This window comes from Cervus canadensis, chromosome 5 (genome assembly GCF_019320065.1).
Source record: "Cervus canadensis isolate Bull #8, Minnesota chromosome 5, ASM1932006v1, whole genome shotgun sequence".
Taxonomy (NCBI): domain Eukaryota; kingdom Metazoa; phylum Chordata; class Mammalia; order Artiodactyla; family Cervidae; genus Cervus; species Cervus canadensis.
The window spans coordinates 81,433,992-81,452,529 of NC_057390.1; positions in this window are offsets into that span (position 1 = coordinate 81,433,992).

An 18,538-nucleotide genomic window follows, 5' to 3' on the forward strand; every position below is an offset into this window, starting at 1 on the left:
AAGCAATACTGGTAGGCTTTTTCTTTGTACACCAAACTAAAGAAATTCTTATCATCTGGTTTTACATTCCATCCAGTAAAGAAATGTCAGGAGTTTCAATGAACCAGAGACAACAGACCTTTCTTGGTCCTGATACAAGCCACCCAGCAATGATGCAGGCCACCTTGAAATGATGCAGGCTAGGAGGACCCTGATGACTGAGCAGGAAGAAAGGAGTCATCACAAAATTAGGCTACAGCCAACTGAAACCCTGACCAAGGTGTGGTCAACTGAGACAAAACCTTTTTCACCCCCTTGGGTGAAATTTAGTGAAACTTAATGAAACGAGAACTCAGCATTAGCCTTTAAGAAGTATAAAAGCATATAAGTGAGTCCTTAGACAAGTGATTTGTCTCCTCCAACCCTCAGTTTTCTCATCTATAAAATGGGGGCATTAGTACACAGTAGTCACCACGTCATAGCTATGATGTGCTTGATAGCATGTAATGGAGATGTGCATTCTTATTTGCCTTCTTTTGCTCATTCTGCTGCCTTAGGAAGGAAAGGAAAGGTCCAAAGAAAAGTCTGCCAACAGAAAATGGATTATTTATAAATAAGAAGCTCATGGCCTCACAAATGGCCCCATAGGCTTCAGAACAGCAGTAGCACACGTGTTTCCTATCTGCAAAAGCATGTGCTTTTTAAAAAGCCTCCAACAGCTTTGCCCTAAACACATAGCTATCATATAACAAGGGGAAAAATAAAGCTTTTTAGAAAGTCAGATTTATTTTGCATCTAAACCTGCAGCTCAGACAACAAGACATGATTTCAGAGAAGAAAAAACACAGGGTTCCTGCCTGCAATCATAAGAGCCACTTCCAGCCATCACTTTCCCACCAAGAGATAAAGAGTTTAATCAGAAGGGGTGGCAAAATTGCTAAGTGCAATTCCAGGTGGCACACACAGAAAGGTATATCCCTTGACTGCATTCACAGAAACTCCATTCCACTTTCAGAAAACATAAGGGCTCATCTCTTACAACACTAAATGCAAAGAGATACCAGGACCAAGAGCTTCAGACCCTCCAAATGGCCAGCCAAACTGGCTTTCGCTTTCTCACCTGGGAGGGCTGAACTCGTCACAGCTTCTGGCACCAAAGGAGAGAAAACTCGACTTGCTCTGGAGCATAACGGAGCCTGGTGCTCAGCAGCTTTCAACAGATGCCAGATTCCGACACGATGCACCTCTCTGGAGGCATGACAACCAGTCTTCTCTGGCTCTTTTCTCCTGCTCTGGACAGACTGTGGGCAGCAGTGTGATTTCACGTTTGGGTTTCATTTTAAACCCTTCTCTATATATTTAGCCTTTTTTGTTCTATCCTGGGATTGGAAGGCACTGGGGATTTAAAAAAAGATGATTAAAAACAAACCACTTGTGATGGTTAATTTTATGTGTTAACTTGGCTAGATTATGGTGTCCTGTTTGGTAAAATAGCAGTGTAGATGGTGCAGTGGAAATATGCTTTGGATGTGATTATTATAAACAACCTCAGATATGCAGATGATACCACTCTAATGGCAGAAAGGGAAGAAGAACTAAAGAGCCTCTTGATAAGGGTGAAAGAAGAGAGTGAAAAACCTGCCTTAAAACTCAACATTCAAAAAACTAAGATCATGGCATGCAATCCCATCACTTCATGGCAAATAGAGAAGAAAAAAATGAAAACAGTAACAGATTTTATTTTTGTGGGCTCCAAAATCACTGCGGCCAATGACTGCAGCCTTGAAATGAAAAGATGCTTGCTCCTTGGAAGAAAAGGTATGACAAACCTAGACAGCATATGAAAAAGCAGAGACATCACTTTGCCAACAAAGGCCCATATATTCAAAGCTATAGTTTTTCCAGTAAGTCATGTGCGGATATGAGAGTTGGACCATAAAGAAGTCTGAGTGCTGAAGAATTAATGCTTTTGAACTGTGGTGCTGGAGAAGACTCTTGAGAATCCCTTGGACTGCAAGGAGGTCAAACCAGTCCATCCTAAAGGAGATCAGTCCTGAATATTCACTGGAAGGGCTGATGTTAAAGCTGAAGCTCCAACACTTTGGCCACCTAATGTGAAGAACTGACTCATTGGAAAAGACCCTGATTCTGGGAAAGATTGAAGGCAGGAGGAGAAGGGAACGACAGAGAATGAGATAGTGGGATGGCATCACTAACTTGATGGACATGAGTTTGCGCAAACTCCAGAGACAATGAAGGACGGGGAAGCCAGATGTGCTGCAGTCCGTGGGGTCACAAAGAGTTGGACACGACTAAATTGAACAGCAACAACATTTATGCCAGTGAACTTTGTGCAAAACAGGTCACCTTTCATCATGTGGATGGACCTCCTCCTATCAGTGAAAGACCTTAAAGACAAAGGCTGAGGTTTCTCAAAGAAGGAGTTTTGCCTCCAGACTGCAACGTAGAAATTCTGCCTGCTTTCCAGCCTTCAAACTCAAGACTTTTACCTGACTCTCCAACCTGCTGTATGCCCTACAGATTTGAGACTTAGTTAACAGCCCTCACAGTTGCATGAACCAGTTGCAGTGGTTTTCAAGCTTGAAGTTTGCAAAAACATCCCCTCCAGAGCTTGCTAGGAAATGCCGGTTCTGAAGCTCCAACAGGAAGATTTAGTTTCAAAGACACACCTCAGGTAATTCTAATATAGATGTCGTGTGGCCCACAAATGGAGGCTATTATCTTACCAAGGCTAACAACTTGTCAATACACGGGTGAGAAGAGATTGAGTCCCCTTCAACCTACTCCCTGCTTCAGTCCAGTCAGCTCCAGAGATGCTGGACGTGGAGGATGGTCATGCATGAAAAGTGAAAAGTGAAAGTTTAGTCACTCAGTCGTGTCCGACTCTTTGCAACCCCATGGACTGTAGCCTACCAAGCTCCTCCATCCACGGGATTTTCTAGGCAAGAGTACTGGAGCGGGTTGCCATTTCCTTCTCCAGAGGATCTTCCTGACCCAGGGATCAAACCCGGATCTCCCACATCGTAGGCAGACGCTTTACTGCCTGAGCTACCAGGGAAGTCCTATGGTCATGCGTGGGAAGGGGCAAAGTCATTCCAGCCTGCCATCTCTTTCTTTCTGACTCCGCTGATAGAAGGAGAAGTCGGCTAGGACAGGGACAGAAGACAGGGTCCATGTTGTTTCTCAAGGGAGCATTGGCTTAGCTTGAAACTTTGAAGAAGAAAAAACTTAAGTCTCGCTGGTGCCATGAGTCAAAGGTTAATTTGAAATGAAATCAGCATTGAACTGACATTCATTTTCCCTCCTCCATCAGCAGAAACATGATAAAGAAAATGTCATTAGTCAACACAAGGAACTGGAGAAAAAGAACACACATCCTCCTTCTACTTCCATATTTGAGCACAAGGACCTCAAACGATTCCCTCCAGGCGGTAACCTTCTCAGTAGCAGCACTTGACCGGCTCCCTCCTCCTGTTCATGTTTAGTGTCTCACCCCTTCCTTCATTTCTATGTTAATGAGCCATCTCCGAATCACCCCATTCCCTTTCCTGACCCCCATCCCTGCTGACTTGCTTACAGCCGGCAGAGGCCTCCTCTGCGAGCAGCATTACCCAACCATCTTAATTACTCCTTCCTTTCTCCTCGGTGACCTGACCGGACGCTGAAACACCACCCATATTTCTCCATCAGTCACTTTAACTATTCCGCAGTTGCTCATAACTGTCCTCTGCTCCGTTCATCACTAAAGTACTTGGGGCTTCCTGAACAGCGCATAAAGCCAACCACACTTGGGGATGAAGGATGGTGAAGCATTCCACTTCATAACCTTTATCTATAATAAGAATGCTCAGAATTACAAAGGGCAGAGCTGGAGGTTAGAGAGAGGGGGGGGGGGGAGGTGGCTGATTACAGGATGGTTTTAGGAACTTCGGGAAAGATAAGAGAGCATGTCTGTCTGGAGGAAGAGAGATGAGAGGTGCAAGAGAGAATAGGGAACCAAGTGGAGGGTCCAGCAAAGCCCTGCCCTTGGTAGCAAGGAGTCAGCACAGGCATTGCTAAAGCCTGGCACATCATGTTTGCAAGAGGGGATGAGGGTTGTTTGGGAGGAAATTCGTTCCTTAGGGTTTTCTCCAGTAGCTAAGCCAAACTCAGTGAGTTAATAAGTTACATAACATTCTTCACCCTAGGAGCCAAGTGATTCTGTGTCTCCATAGTCACGAGGCATCTAAGAGGCAGTCATCACGGAGCTCATGTGGAAATGTGTGATGAAGCAGCTATTGGACTCGAATATGTAGAGACACGAAGGCCTTTGTTATAGTCCACAGCTAGATAACTACATGTGATGGATCATTGTCTTAAAGCCCACAAGGAATCCCACCACCAGTTATACAAACTCTTGTGTGGGCTCCTCCCACGTTGGCTGCAGACTTGGTCATGTGACTGACTTTGGCCAACAGGAGATCAGGAAAAGTAATATAAACAGGGCGCTTCCCAGGTGGCATAGTGGTAAAGAATCAGCCTGCCAATGCAGGAGATATGGGTTAGGTCCCTGGGTGGGGAAGATCCCCTGGAGGAGGAAATGACAACCTGCTCCAGTATTCTTGCCTTGGAAATCCCAGGGACAGAGAAGCCTGGCAGGTTACAGTCCATGGGGTCACAAAGAGTCGGACACAACTGAGTGACTGAGAGGGTGCTGGTGCATGTGTGCATACACACACACACAAACACACACAACACAAGCAGAGACTTGATAGGCTCATTAGGGCTTACTATCCTGGAAGACTGTGCCATGATGCAAAAAGCTGGACTGTCCTCCTTGTGAGGCCATGTGGAGAACAGAGACACCCTGGCTGACAGCCCTAGCTAATAGCCGGAAATGAGGGTGAGGTCACCTTGAGCCATCTCATGCCCGCAGAACAGCCAAATGACATGAGTGGTCCCAGATCAAACTAGCTCCCAGGCCAAATTGCAACATGTGAGCAGATGAATTATTGCTATTCAGAACTACTGAGTTTGAAAGGATTTGTTATGCAGCAATAGATAGCTGTTACGTATTTCTAATTGAAAGAGCCTGCAGTCATTCAGAGAAATTATTAAAATATAAAATCCAACAGTTGTGCATGATTGAAAACTCATCACCAAGCAGTAACAAAGAATCTTCATAACCTAATAGAGAATCTGGCAAAGCCTCACAGCAAAAAAAAAATATGATGGAGAAATAGCCAAGGCATTTCTACTAAAAAAGGAATACTCCCTGCAACCCTGGTGTCCTCTGTCATTGTGTTAGAAGTCTCAGATAATCCAACAGGCAAAAGTAAGAAAAGAAAAAGAAAAAAGTATAAGAATTGAAAACAAAGACAGAACAACAACAACAACAAAAACATACCAGGACTTCCCTGGCAATTGGGTGGTTAAGACTCTGTTCTCCACGTGGCCTCGCAAGGAGGACAGTCCACTGCAGGGGCCACTGGTTCAGTCCCCGCATGTCCCATCTCATGGCCAAAAGAAACAAAGAAAAGCTATACCTACTTACAAACAATGTGATTGTCTGGGGGTGGCTAACCAGTCCTGGAGAGAAGCCCCCAGCCCATTCCCAATGATCTTGCACTCATGCCTTAGCGTCACCAAATTCTCACTCCTCTTCCATGCACCTTACATTTTCAAGCCTCAACATTTCTTTGCTGTCAATCCTCCATTTTGCAAGGCACTATCCCTGCTCACGCACTAATGCCCCACAGTCTTTTCAAGTGGCGATATCTTTATGAAACTTTTCCCAGCTTCCCAAAGAAAAGACGTGGCCCCTTCTTCAATGCTCCCATAGAAGTTTGGTCACAGAGAAGTCCTGTTGTGTAGCCTGTGTCTGTCTGTCTATCTCTCCCTTCAGCCTGTGGACCCCAGAGGACTCAGTCAGTATCTGAATCATCTTTCTCCCCAGCACACACTGCAATATAGAAGGCCTCAGTAGATGTCAAATAAATGTATGTCAAGTGGAAAGTGAATAAGATATGAATGATGATGAAAACCAAAACACTGTGAAGTTAGTCAATTATAATGTTCAACAGGAACTATGGTAAATGATAATAAAGCCTAAGACTTACATTTGGTATAAAACAATGTGTCATCCAAACAGTATGCCCCAGATTTATTAAATGTTGCACAAATAAGGAAAGGCATCAAAAAGGCAAATAATTATAGCCAAGAAACATGCAGAGCCTGTTAATTTGTTATGTTTGTTTAAATAGTGTCTCCATGTAAATACATATTTTCAGAAACATGCTTCATGGAACTGGTGAGTTATAAACATGCCTTGAAAGTTAAACTCTGAAAATTGGGTGATTTCCCTGAGTACAGATTTATATAAGACTTCCATTCATGATACAACATCCTTCTTCCTCTAGGAACATTTAGTTGATAATTTTAAAGTTTTCTGCTTCAAATCTAAGCATCCTTAAACCACATTAATCCATGCATACTAATTACATATTTCTTTACCAAAAAAAAAAGAAATAGAAATTAAAGGATAGCTTCTGCTTTGCAGTGTTCACAGATAAAATATCTGTTCATCAAATGAGTAGGAGTAATGCTATCACAGGAAGAATTTTAAGCCTATAAGTAATCTCCCATTTTCTTGCTTAAATCCACTTGCTTTACACAATATGATAGCTACTAGTGGCAGGTGGTTAATGGTCACGTGAAATGTGGCTAGGACAACTAAGGAACTGCATTGTCAATTTGATGTGAGTTTTGATTAATTAAAAATTAAATTTAAATAGCCACCTTTCAATGTAGCCAGTCACTACCATACTGAACACAGCAAATACAAAATATTTCCATCCCCTCAGAAAGTTCTACTGGATAGCACTGCTTGTATTGACCTGGCCAAAAAGTTCATTTGGGTTTTTCAAACACCCCAACAAACTTTATGGCCAACCCAATACTAAGCTGTAGATGGCCAAAATACAATAAATACAAATGAAATTAACAAACAATGACCAGTTCAATCAAAATATAAATTCTGACTCTAAGACATATAAAGAGGAGGGATATTCTCTGCCTTCAAAGAGACAGATGTGTAAATAGTAAAATAGAGGGTCATCCCTAAAGCAGATATGCACAAAAAATGATGTAAAAGAGAATGATATCTAGTAGATCAAGGAAAGCTTCAACCTAAGATGTGCTATTTGAGCCAGTTCAAATGGGAAGGGAAAATCTGAACAAGAGCCAGGGCAGGAAAAGAGGACCATCAAGCCAAAGGAGCAGAGGTAGGGGAAGGTACAGAAGAGCATCCTTGAAACAGCATGATGTCGGGCGGCCAGCTCACAGCTTGGTGAGCCTAGGATGTGCATCGTGAGTGGAGACGGGGCAAGTGACAGCTCAGTGGGAAGGTACAAAGGCCTGGGAAGCCAAGTGCTGAATTTCACAACTGTCCTGGGGACAACAGACTGGATCCTGTTTCAAGCAGAGAGGGGACATGGCTGGATCTGTCTTGTAGAAAGGTCATTCCTTACTGTGGAGAGGAAAATGGACTAGATAGAAATAAATTAGAGATGAGGAGACCCAGGAGGAGACTGTGGACATAAAGCAGAAGAGAAGTGACCAAACTGAGCCAGGACAAAGCAGGTGAGGCTGGAGAGGAAGCAAGGGAGGTAAGCGTTGTTTACTTGCAATAGATGAGTATTTATTTTTAAAAGACTTTTTTTTGGAAAATACAGCAAGTGTGAGACGTGTGATCATTCTGACATCCCAATAGCATATGTTACAAGAGAAGGTGTTGCAGCGATTTTTATGATGGGCTCGGGTGAAAGCTTGCAAAACCACTTCAAAATGCTGAGCACGCAGCCAACCTGAGTAAGCCCACCGCTGGTGCTGAGGTCCTGCAGCCAGGGTGCAATTGAGTCATGGATTTCTCAGGATGAAAGGAGATACCAGCCACGCCCGGCGAACGGGACATGGGGTACAGGCAGCTGGCAGCGTATTGTTTAGGCCGCACTAGCAGACTAATACATAGGTTTACCACAAAAATCAAAATTTTGAGATGAGGAAATGGCTTGAGTTTATACAGCAAATACTTGAACTTGAACATGGACTTGCTGTGGAAACTCAGGCTTTAACATTCCCCTGCATGGTTTCCCTTTTTGCAGAGCAAGTTAGGTTTTAGGTGTATCTTGTGAAATTATTACTTTTTAAAGTAAGTTTGCATGAAGATACTCTGGAGTGAGTTCCAGTTTCATCTTCCATCTCCAAGTGGTTCCCTAATCCCCACTTGAAATGAGTACTTTTTTCCAAATACAATAAACACCCGCTATGCCGTGAACTTAACTGCAGCTCTAGTTACGGTTTACTAAATTCACTCTCCTATAACCCAAATAAAGAAATACAAAAAGGAAAGAAGACTTAGAGCCTTTATATATACCATTCTCCGTGTCTACACTAATAATTGTATCTTTTTCCAATTTATTCAGACAGAACCTGGGGTGGTGTGTGGAACAAATATGAAGAAAGTTGGATAATGGTGGAAAGAACGTAAAGTTGGATCAGGCTAAACTGTGGCTAGGAAACCACTACCCACAGAAATTCCAGGTTTAATGTTATATTTTGATGGCAGGGTTGGGTAGGTTAGGAAGGGATTTGTTCTGTCAGTTGCTTGGCTGAAACATGGACCAAAGGTAGCCTATATTAAATAAAATTGATATGCCAGAACTATTAATATCTTGGTTACTACACAAAATACTATGTGATTTTGTTTATTAACATAAGATCATCTGAATCTATCTTCCTGTCCTTCCCTTTTTAAGTCAGAGATCAGTAATTTTAAAAAGTTCTAAAACCCTAGGCTAGAGAAAACCAGGATATGTAGTGGTCATGAAAGCAAAGACTTACTGATGCAATTCTCTAGATTCTTTAAAGAAGTTCCCTGCTCCAGACCAACCTGGATGGAGGAAACCTGTCATCCTGCAGGTCTCAGAGGTGCATGGATTCATCAGGCAATCATGATACTTCTAGGCCCTCACAGGGCTTCAGAGTCAGAAAATTATCAGACAGAAATTCTCTTCCATTTCCTCCCATGGCAGAGGGCTTCCAGGTCCCTCCTCTTCTCTGAACTCCACCCCAACCGAGAAGAACAGGGCCATCCTCCTGTGTCCATCATCAGTGCTAGAGTCCATCAGGCTGTCCCAGGGACCACCACCAACCAGGGCCAACCGCATATCAGAATGGTGATGCTGTTGCCATGGATTGTGCCAGCATCTCCTCTGAGTTTAAGTCTCCTCTGAGAACGTTCTAGACAACATTAGGAGTCCAGTCTCTCTTCTCCAAGCCTTCAGTGCCTATTGCTCTGCAGCAATTATGGCCTGTTTGGAAGCAAAGACCTACATTCCAGTGTTTGGGCCCTGCATCTAACATTCGTCCTTTATGGAAACAACTGATAGGAAAACAGAAGTGTGAAAGTAAAAGTCAAAACCTCCCCCCATACTTAACCCATCCCTCACTATAAAACTGTTAGCACATATCTGCTCAGAAATGCGCCTGGGATCATACCCAAAAGCAGAAGACAACACCCTGGGAGCACACCTGGGGGCTGCACAGCCCCCCGCCCTGGAGGAATGAGCACAGGGCAGGTCCGGTGACTGAGCGCTGAGGATGCAGCGGCAGCAGGTGGGCGGGATGCTGCTGCAGGGCTGGGTCGCCAAGCCCCGCCTCGTCCAGGCCCCTCTGTGCCCTCTCAGCTCTGGAAATTGCCCTGCACAAGCGTGACTCAACCAGATGTTGTCATGATCCATGGCAACAGCATTGCCACTCTGATATGCAGTTGACCCTGGACGGTGGTGATCCCTGGGACAGCCCCATGGTCCACAGGTGAACAAAGGGCAACCCCCACCCCCAGGAGCCAGAGGATGGGACAGGCTCACCAAAGCCCCAAGGGACATCACTCACACACTGTTCCGAGTCCCGAGGCTATCCTGGCAGGAAGGTGGTGACGGAAGCGATGCTCATTACTGGGCAGTGGGAAACAGACACAGACAAAGTGCAGAGCGCCCTGATCTTATGCTGGGTGGGGTGGAGGTGGACAGCAGTACGGTGCAAGGCTGCCTTCTCCAGGGATAGAGAGCGATTTACACCAAATCCCACACATGCCTCCCGCATGCTTTGCTGGGGTCTCCTGTAGGCAGGAGAAAGCAGCCTCCTATAGGGCTTCATGGAGCCCACATCAGCATGGGACGGCTCTTGAGATGGCTCGGCCATCCTTCCCAGGCACAGGGAATGGAAGCCCGCTGGGATCAGTGAAGGGCAGAGGCCTGGGGAACTGGCTCAGCCTCTGAATTTGATCCTGGTTTACTCAGCACCTCTCAGCTGGGTGGTCTCGAGTCCTAACCCCTCTACCTGCAGTTTCCTCTTTATTAAAATGGAGATAGTAAGAACTTTCTCCTGGGTTTTGTGAGAATCGAGTGAGGACATGTACATAAAGCGCTCAGCCCAAGGCTGTCACCTAGTAATAACAGCGACAGTGACGTTTAGGAGCCTGGTGCATTTACGAGCATTGCTTGACGCACTCTGTGTGTCTCCTTGTTCATTCCTCCTAACAGCTCTAGGAGACAGATACGATTAAATTCCTACATTTGGAAACCAAGGCACAGAGAGGCTGAGTATCACCTCTTTGTTGCCCAAGGTAACACAACCAGGAGGGAGGTGAAGCTGGAGTCTGAGCCCAGGCCACCTGAGCCCAGGACCTGTGGCCTCAGTCACTGGTGAGAGTGACTCACCAGGCAGGAGAGGTCGTGATGGTTTTGTTCGTTTTGACAGCCTTGTAAGTTTGTTGTGAGAATTAGAAATAAAACATAAAATGTTCCCAGGAAAGTCTATTGGTATCCAAAAACCAGTAATGAAGAATAGCCCTGCTATCAAAATTATTATCATTCTAACTAAGGACGGAGGATGAGATGATTGGATGGCATCCCTGACTCAATGGACATGAGTTTGAGCAAGCTCCAGGAGGTAGTGAAGGACAGGGAAGCCTGGCGTGCTGCAGTCCATGGGGTCCATAAAGAGTCAGACACAACTGAGTGACCGAACAACCGGTATGAAATGTACAGCATGGGAAATAGAGTGAATAATATTGTAATGACTTTGCATGGTTACAAATAGTAACTAGACTTACCACGGTGACCATTTTGTAACGTATAAAAACATCAGTTCACTATGCTGTGCACCAGTAACTAACATAGGGTGGTTGATCAATACTTAAAAAAAAATCTGTCACAGTTACAGAACCAGTAGCTGACCTCAGAGTTGGTTCCAGTGTAATTACCTCCTCCCCAGGGTAAACCTCCCACTTCTTTGTTATGGTTCCTCAGCTCCTCTGAGTTATGGTTAATGGCACTGGATCAGCACCATTAACCCCTCTGAAATCATCTTATTTAATCACTATTTGCTAGACACCATAGTAGGTACTGAGAACATACCTGTGAAAAGACAAATGAGATTTCTGCACTAGTGGAGCTAACGTTCCAGTGAAGGAGACATGCAAAAAATATAATAACAATAATAATACATAATTTCAGATAATGAAAAGTTCTGTGAAAAAAAAATTAACCAGAATTACTAGATAGAGAGAGGCTGAGCGTGGTCTTAGAGGACAGTGACCTTTGAGATGTACATCTATCTCCTCAAGCCTAAGTTCAATTAGCTAACATGAAACAGTCTTCAATATATGTTGAAAGGAGGACAAACAGTGGACGAACAGATGGATGAATGGATGAGTGGACAGCTGGATGGATGGATGGATGGATGGATTGGTAGATGGATGAATGAATCAATAAACCCTGGATCCTACTTCTTGTCTGCCTCCTCACCACCTTTAATCTCTCTGGCCCAATGGAGCCAAGAAAGGTCCCGGAGAGAAGACCCAGTTCCCTTTCCATATCTGGTGAGCCACCCCTGAGACCTCACTTAAGTGTCGTCTCCACAGACTCAGTGGCCAGGACATCTCAGCTGCCTGAGGTTACCAAAGGGCTTGCCTTCCTTCTGAAATGCTTGCTCTGTGTTGGGATAAAGTCGACAGAACTGGTGCCGCCCACTGTCCTTTTGGAGGAAGTCAGACCCACTGTTGCTGAGTGTGTTTTGGTGCAGGTTGTGAAAGGGCTATAAGCAAACATGAGAAATTGGCAACTCTAATCCCACCTCTCCCAGATTTCCCCAAGAAAGATCAGCAGGTTCACTGTCCCAGGACTTTGGCTTCTCACCAAAATGAGTTGAATACCTGGGCACTTCATGTGTATCTACTCGTCACAGTAACTCACTGCCTCACTCTGCTGAGAAGGTAAGTGATTATCTTAAGGTCACTGGTATAGAATGTCAGGGTCATCACTAAGAGCCAGTTCCACTGAAGCAACATCAGTCAGTTCAGTCGCTCAATCGTGTCCGATTCTTTGTGACCCTATGGACTGCAGCACACCAGGCTTCCCTGTCCATCACCAACTCCTGGAGCTTGTTCAAACTCGTGTCCATCGAGTCGGTGATGCCATCCAACCATCTCATCCTCTGTTGTCCGCTTCTCCTCCTGAAGCAACATGGAGGAACAGAAATCAAACAGTCCTTCCTAGCCCAACAGACATGGGTTTAAATCCACATTCAGCATTTCTTAGCCCTGTAACCAGGACACACCGGAGTAGAGTTCAGTGTAACCATAGCAATTCAAATCCTAGAATCCAACAAATTCCATGAAGTCAGAAGTTTTTACAACTGTGTCCCAGCAGAGGGAGCTCATGCTGGTGGCTTACATTTTTCTTTTTAAAATACGTACTGAAGTGACTGACAAAGTATATTTAAAACCCTGAACAAAGTAATAAAAAGTACCAATCTTCCAAATCCTGTATGCCTACAAACAAACATACAAATAAAATCAGCTTAAATGACACCTCTCCCTCATAGGGGGCTTCCCAGGTGGCGCAGTGGTAAAGAATCTGCCTGCCAATGCAGGAGACTCAAGAGACGAACGTTTGATCCCTGGGTTGGGAAGATCTCCTGGAGAAGGAAATGGCAACCTACTCCAATATTCTTGCCTGAAGAGAATCCCAAGGACACAGGAGACTGGTGGGCTACAGTCCATAGGGTCGCAAAGAGTCAAACGACTGAGCACGCACACATACACTCCCTCATAAGAAGCTGTGGCCCATCAGACAACATCTCCAGAAATGCTCTCTGCTTGGGATGTGGGGCCTGGTGCTTCCTGGGGAGCCTCTTGCCCGAGCCTCTCTCTGCTGGAAGATGGAGAAATTTAAGGCGGACGTGAAGTTGGAGGAAGTGGGTGGGAGGAAGGGTCTTTGAGCCATTCTCTGGGGCAATCCATACTATGGAAAGTTACTTTTAATTTGTTCCATATGAATTGTGAAAAACATGAAACATTCAAGGGGTTTATCATAATTCTCGATGAGATGAATACTATACTCACGCAATAAAAATTTTCTTTAAAAAGTAAAATATGTATTTAGTCCAAAAGCTTCATTTTAAAAATGTTAACAGAAGGAAATGATTTCCTAAAGAGTCTTTCAGTCTGAGACGAGAGATGGACTCAACCCTCTTAAGGATACAGATCAGACTTATCACTCTGGTTACATCCCTTGGCTAGGACAGACTTAAGCCAGGAGTTTTCTAAGCAGCAAGATTAAATTCTGAAGAACTCAAGCATGTGCTGCTCTACTGCGCCGTGGGCGTTAAGCCTTGCTCAACCCAGGTCCTGCGGTCCCACCTACCCTACTTCAACATTACCAGCTGTGCAACCCTGGGCAAGTCACTGAGTGTCTCTGCACTTCAGTTGTCCTATTATCATAACTACCTCCCATGGTAGGTGAGAAGATAGGATGAAATAACAGAGCTTTGTTTGATGAGCCATCTAACATGTATAGATGTTAGCTACTATTGCAGCTTGGGGAGAAGGGCATCCAGAAACATGCACAAGAGTACACGCTGTGGGTTGGATTGTGTTCTCCCCTCTCCCAAAATTCCGGTGTTAAAGCCCTAACCCCCAGCTGCTCCAAATGTGACCTTATTTGAAAGCACAGGCCTAATTAGCTACGGTGAGATCACACTGGAGTTAGTGTGGGTCCCACATGCAACGTGACTGGTGTCCTTATTAAAAGGAGAATTGTGGCAGCAGACACACGCAGGGAGGACATCAGGGGAAGAAGAAAACAGATTGAGATGATGCTTCTACAAGCCAGTGATGCCAAAGATTACCAGCCAACCAGCAGAAGCTAGGAGCAAGCACTGAACAGATTCTGCCTCACAGAGGGAACCAAGCCTGCCAGCGCTTTAATCTTGGACTCCGGGCCTCCATAACCCTGAGGCAACAAATGTCTGTTGTTTAAGCCCTTCCGTTTGTGGCACAGTCAGCCCTCCAGATCCGCGGGTTCTAAATCCTTGGATTCAACCAACCTCGTATCAAAAATATTTGGAAAAAAAAATCCAGAAAGCTCCAAAAAGCAAATCTGAATTAGCCATGCACTGGCAACCACTGACATAGCATTTACATGGTATTAGGTATTTAAAGTAATATAGAGATGATTTAAAATATACAAGAGGATGCAGGTAGGTCATAAGCAAATACCACATCGTTTTATATAAGGACCTGAGCATCGGTGGACTTTGGTATCACAGGGATCCTGGAACTGATGCCCCACAGATACCGGCGGACCACTGTACTTGGTAACAGCAGCCCTACTGAACTCTGTACTGTGTACTTGGCACCAGTAGTAAAGAGCCCACCTGTCCATGCAGGAGACGTAAGGGATTCAGGTTCAATCCCTGGGTTGGAAAGATGCCCTGGAAGGAGAACATGGCAACCCACTCCAGTGTTCTTGCCTGGATAATCTCATGGACAGAGAAGCCCAGTGGGCTACAGTCCATAGAGTCTCAAAGCATTGGACAGGGCTGAAGCAACTTAGCATGCATGCACAGTACTTTACTGTACTTTGTAAATATCCCAACCTCTCACCCCAGGGTCATAAAGTACTTAAGAAAGTAGCGTAGCCTGTGTGTTGAGTCGCTCAGACATGTCCGACTTTGCAACACCATGGACCGCAGCCCACCAGGCTCCCCTGCGGATGGGATTCTCCAGGCAAGAACACTGGAGTGGGTTGTCATTTCCTTCTAGGTCTGAAAGAATGAAAGAGAGGATTCCAGGTAGAGAAGGGGCATGAAGATCATTCTGGGCAGAAGAAAGAGGGACAAACCACAGCACAAAGAAGTTCCCGACGAGCCCCCGCATGCTTTCCTGAGTATCTTTCCTCTTTCTCCTGGAGAAAGAGGGAGCTGACTGTCTCAGTGGCACACAGCAAAACCCAGAAGTGGGAAGGCCTTTGGAGATGAAGATCAAATCTCTGATTTTACAAACAGGAACATAGAGGGGAAGGGAGGGGAAAGAAGACACCCAGGGCACTTGGGGAGCAGCGCCCAGCCAGAACTAGAACCTGGGACTCCAGACTCCACCAGGTGCCTTCTGCTTCCAGCCTTACTGTAACTGATGCAACGTGGATTCTGACTAAGCACAGTTGTTGTTGTTTAGTCACTGAGTCCTGACTCTTCTGCAACCCCAGGGACTGTAGTCCATCAAGGAAGCCTGATTAAATGCAGGTTTCTCTTTACGTCAAGGCTCACTAGAAGAAAAAAAAATTATCCATGGCTTTTGTTGGTATCATACAAAATTTTTTGTTTTCCAGGATAATCAATATATAAACTTGGACTAGTGTGAGATTTGGGTTTCCCAGGTGGTTCAGTGGTAAAGAATCTACCTGCAACTCAGGAGATGCGGGTTCAATCTCTGGGCCAGAAAGATCCCCTGGAGGAGGAAATGGCAACCCACTTCAGTATTCTTGCCTGGAGAACTCCATGGACAGAGGAACCTGGCGGGCTGCAGTACCTCGGAGTCACAAAAAGTCAGACACAACTGAACGACTACATCAACACCATCAGAGTGAGATTCACACAGGAGAATCTCAGGCCTGGCACTACCTGGGAGGCTGTCACCTGAGAAAAGGGAGCTGTTTCTATGAGGAATTCCCACCAGCAAAGGGATTCTCACCTCGCTAGGGCCGTCCTGTCCTGGACCAGGCGGGAAATGTGGTATTTCCCAGCTGCAGGCCTGATCACTTGTTAACAAGTTTGTTTTTCAGAGGCCATAGGGGACTCACTCTTCTTCTAACCAGATTCAGGGAGAAATGTTGTAAAAGACCCTGATGCTGGGAAAGCTTGACAGCGGGAGGAGAAGGGGACAACAGAGGATAAGATGGTTGGATGGCATCACCGACTCGATCGACATGAGTTTGCATAAACTCCGGGAGCTGGTGATGGACAGGGAGGCCTGGCGTGCTGCAGTCCATGGTGTCGCAAAGAGTCGGACACGACTGAGCGACTGAACTGAACTGGTAAAAGTCATAGGGAGGTTGGACATGGAAGGTTCCAAGTCCTGCATGGGTTCACCAGGCTCCCCCATCTGGAGACCACAAGTTCTGGGCCACCCTGGGCCAGGCAACGTGGGGTCTGCCAAGAGGGTCCTCTCCTCCAGACACCGAGAGGAAGAACTCAGAATTCACCCTGGAATCCTGACCCCAGTCTCTCCTCTCCCAGGCTGGGTGATGTAGGACAAGCCCAACCTCACGAAAGGCAGCTCAGTGACTTCATGTGGATGAAGGCAGAGTTCTGGCCAAGCAACCGTAACGTTCCTCCCACTCTAGAGTGCTCTGCTCATTTCCAAAGATAAACATTAGGATTAAAGATCAAAGTGGGCTTGCATGTGGGAGCCACCGACATAACCTCCCTTGATTTCCTTCCTCTCTGCCTGTCTCCTCTGTGACCTCCGTCTTTCTCTCTTCCTTTGCTTCAAAGTGAATCCCCTCCTCCAGGAAAGGGGAGAGGACAGCACCAGCTTGTGTGTCCCTCCTGCTGGGTCCCAGGCCCCTGGATCTGGACCGAGCCTTTGTGCAGTACTCTCACCTCATTTAATTCTCAGAACTCTAGGAGTGGCTACAGTTGTGCCCAGTTTACACACTTGGAAACTGAGGCTCACAGAGGTAAAGCAGCTTGAGGTCTGGGTCCTGATCTCCAAACTTGGTCACCTTCTTTTCTAATTTAACCCTGCATCACAGTACCGCTTCTTTGGCCCCCTGATGTGAAGAACCACTTCATTGGAAAAGACCCTGATGCTGGGAAAGGTTGAGGGCAAGAGGAGAAGGGGACAACAGAGGATGAGATAGTTGGATGGCATCACCGACTCAACGGACATGAGTTTGAGCAAACTCCAGGAGATTGTGAAGGACGGGGAAGGCTGGCGTGCTGCAGTCCATGGGGTCGCAGAGAGTCGGACACGACTGAGTGACTGAACAACAAAAATCACGGTACCAAGCTTACCTAGGAGTCCTAAATCTGTCCCCTTCTCCCTCCCAAGGGTCAGGTTCAGGCCTCCATCCACCCTCTTTTTTTTTTTCCAACCTGAAACACACAGGATCTTTGATTGTCTCTGTGGCAAGCAGGCTCTCCGAGTTGTGGCATTTGGGATCATAGTTGTGGCATGTGGAATCTAGTTTCCTGACCAGGGATCAAACAAAGGTCCCCTGCATTGGGAGCATAGAGTCTTACCCACTGGACCTCCAGGGAAATCACTCCTCTCTTCACTGTTTCAATCTCACCCGTCTTCCTAAGTCATGCCAATCTGCCTCTCCCATCTCCGCAAGTTCCCTTGTTCTCCCGAAGGTCTGCCTCAATGGCCTTTCCTTCTGTCAGTGAATTCACACATCAACAACTTCCGCAGTCTTAGGACACTGGAGGCATTGTTTACAGGTGACTATTTCCCATGCACTTCTAACTAGTTCTCCTCTGCCTCTTTCACTCTGGAGTATCATGGGGCAAACATGGACTGAGAGGTTCTGGGCTCGTCCCTGGTCAGCCACTTTCAGGTCTCACTGATAATTATTCTCCTAAAGCTTTCTCGGATTCTGCCTGTTCCCTGCCCAAACCTTCCACACTTCCCCGTAAACTACCACCCTGCTGGAAATAACACCATCATGCAAGCTATCTTCCAGACACAGGGGACGGGTGCAAGTATTTTGTGGATTCATCACAATGCACTTCCAAGGGAAAATAAAAATCAGGTCATCTTGCTTTCTTAAGAATGCTGATCTGAATGCAGAATTCAGATGCCACAGAACTGCACTGTTTATTCAGATAGATGCCAAGAAGAAAGCTTAACCCTTCCTACCTCAGAATAAATTTCCATAAGCTAGAAAAGGGATCTCTTTGCAAGGCTCTGGAATATTTAAGCTTTACCAAGTATAAATCAACATCTGTGAATAGGAGATATATGAAAGGGGCACTAGAGCTCTAAATTTGGAATGCAGTGTTACACAATAAACTGACATCTAGAATAGAGAAGATTCTCTGTTCCAAAGTAGGAAGGATAGCAGGAGATTCGGCTTCCAGTTCTGGCACTCCACACTATAAAAATATCCTCTCTTTCTTCTCACATCCTCCTAAATAAAGTAAAGAAAAA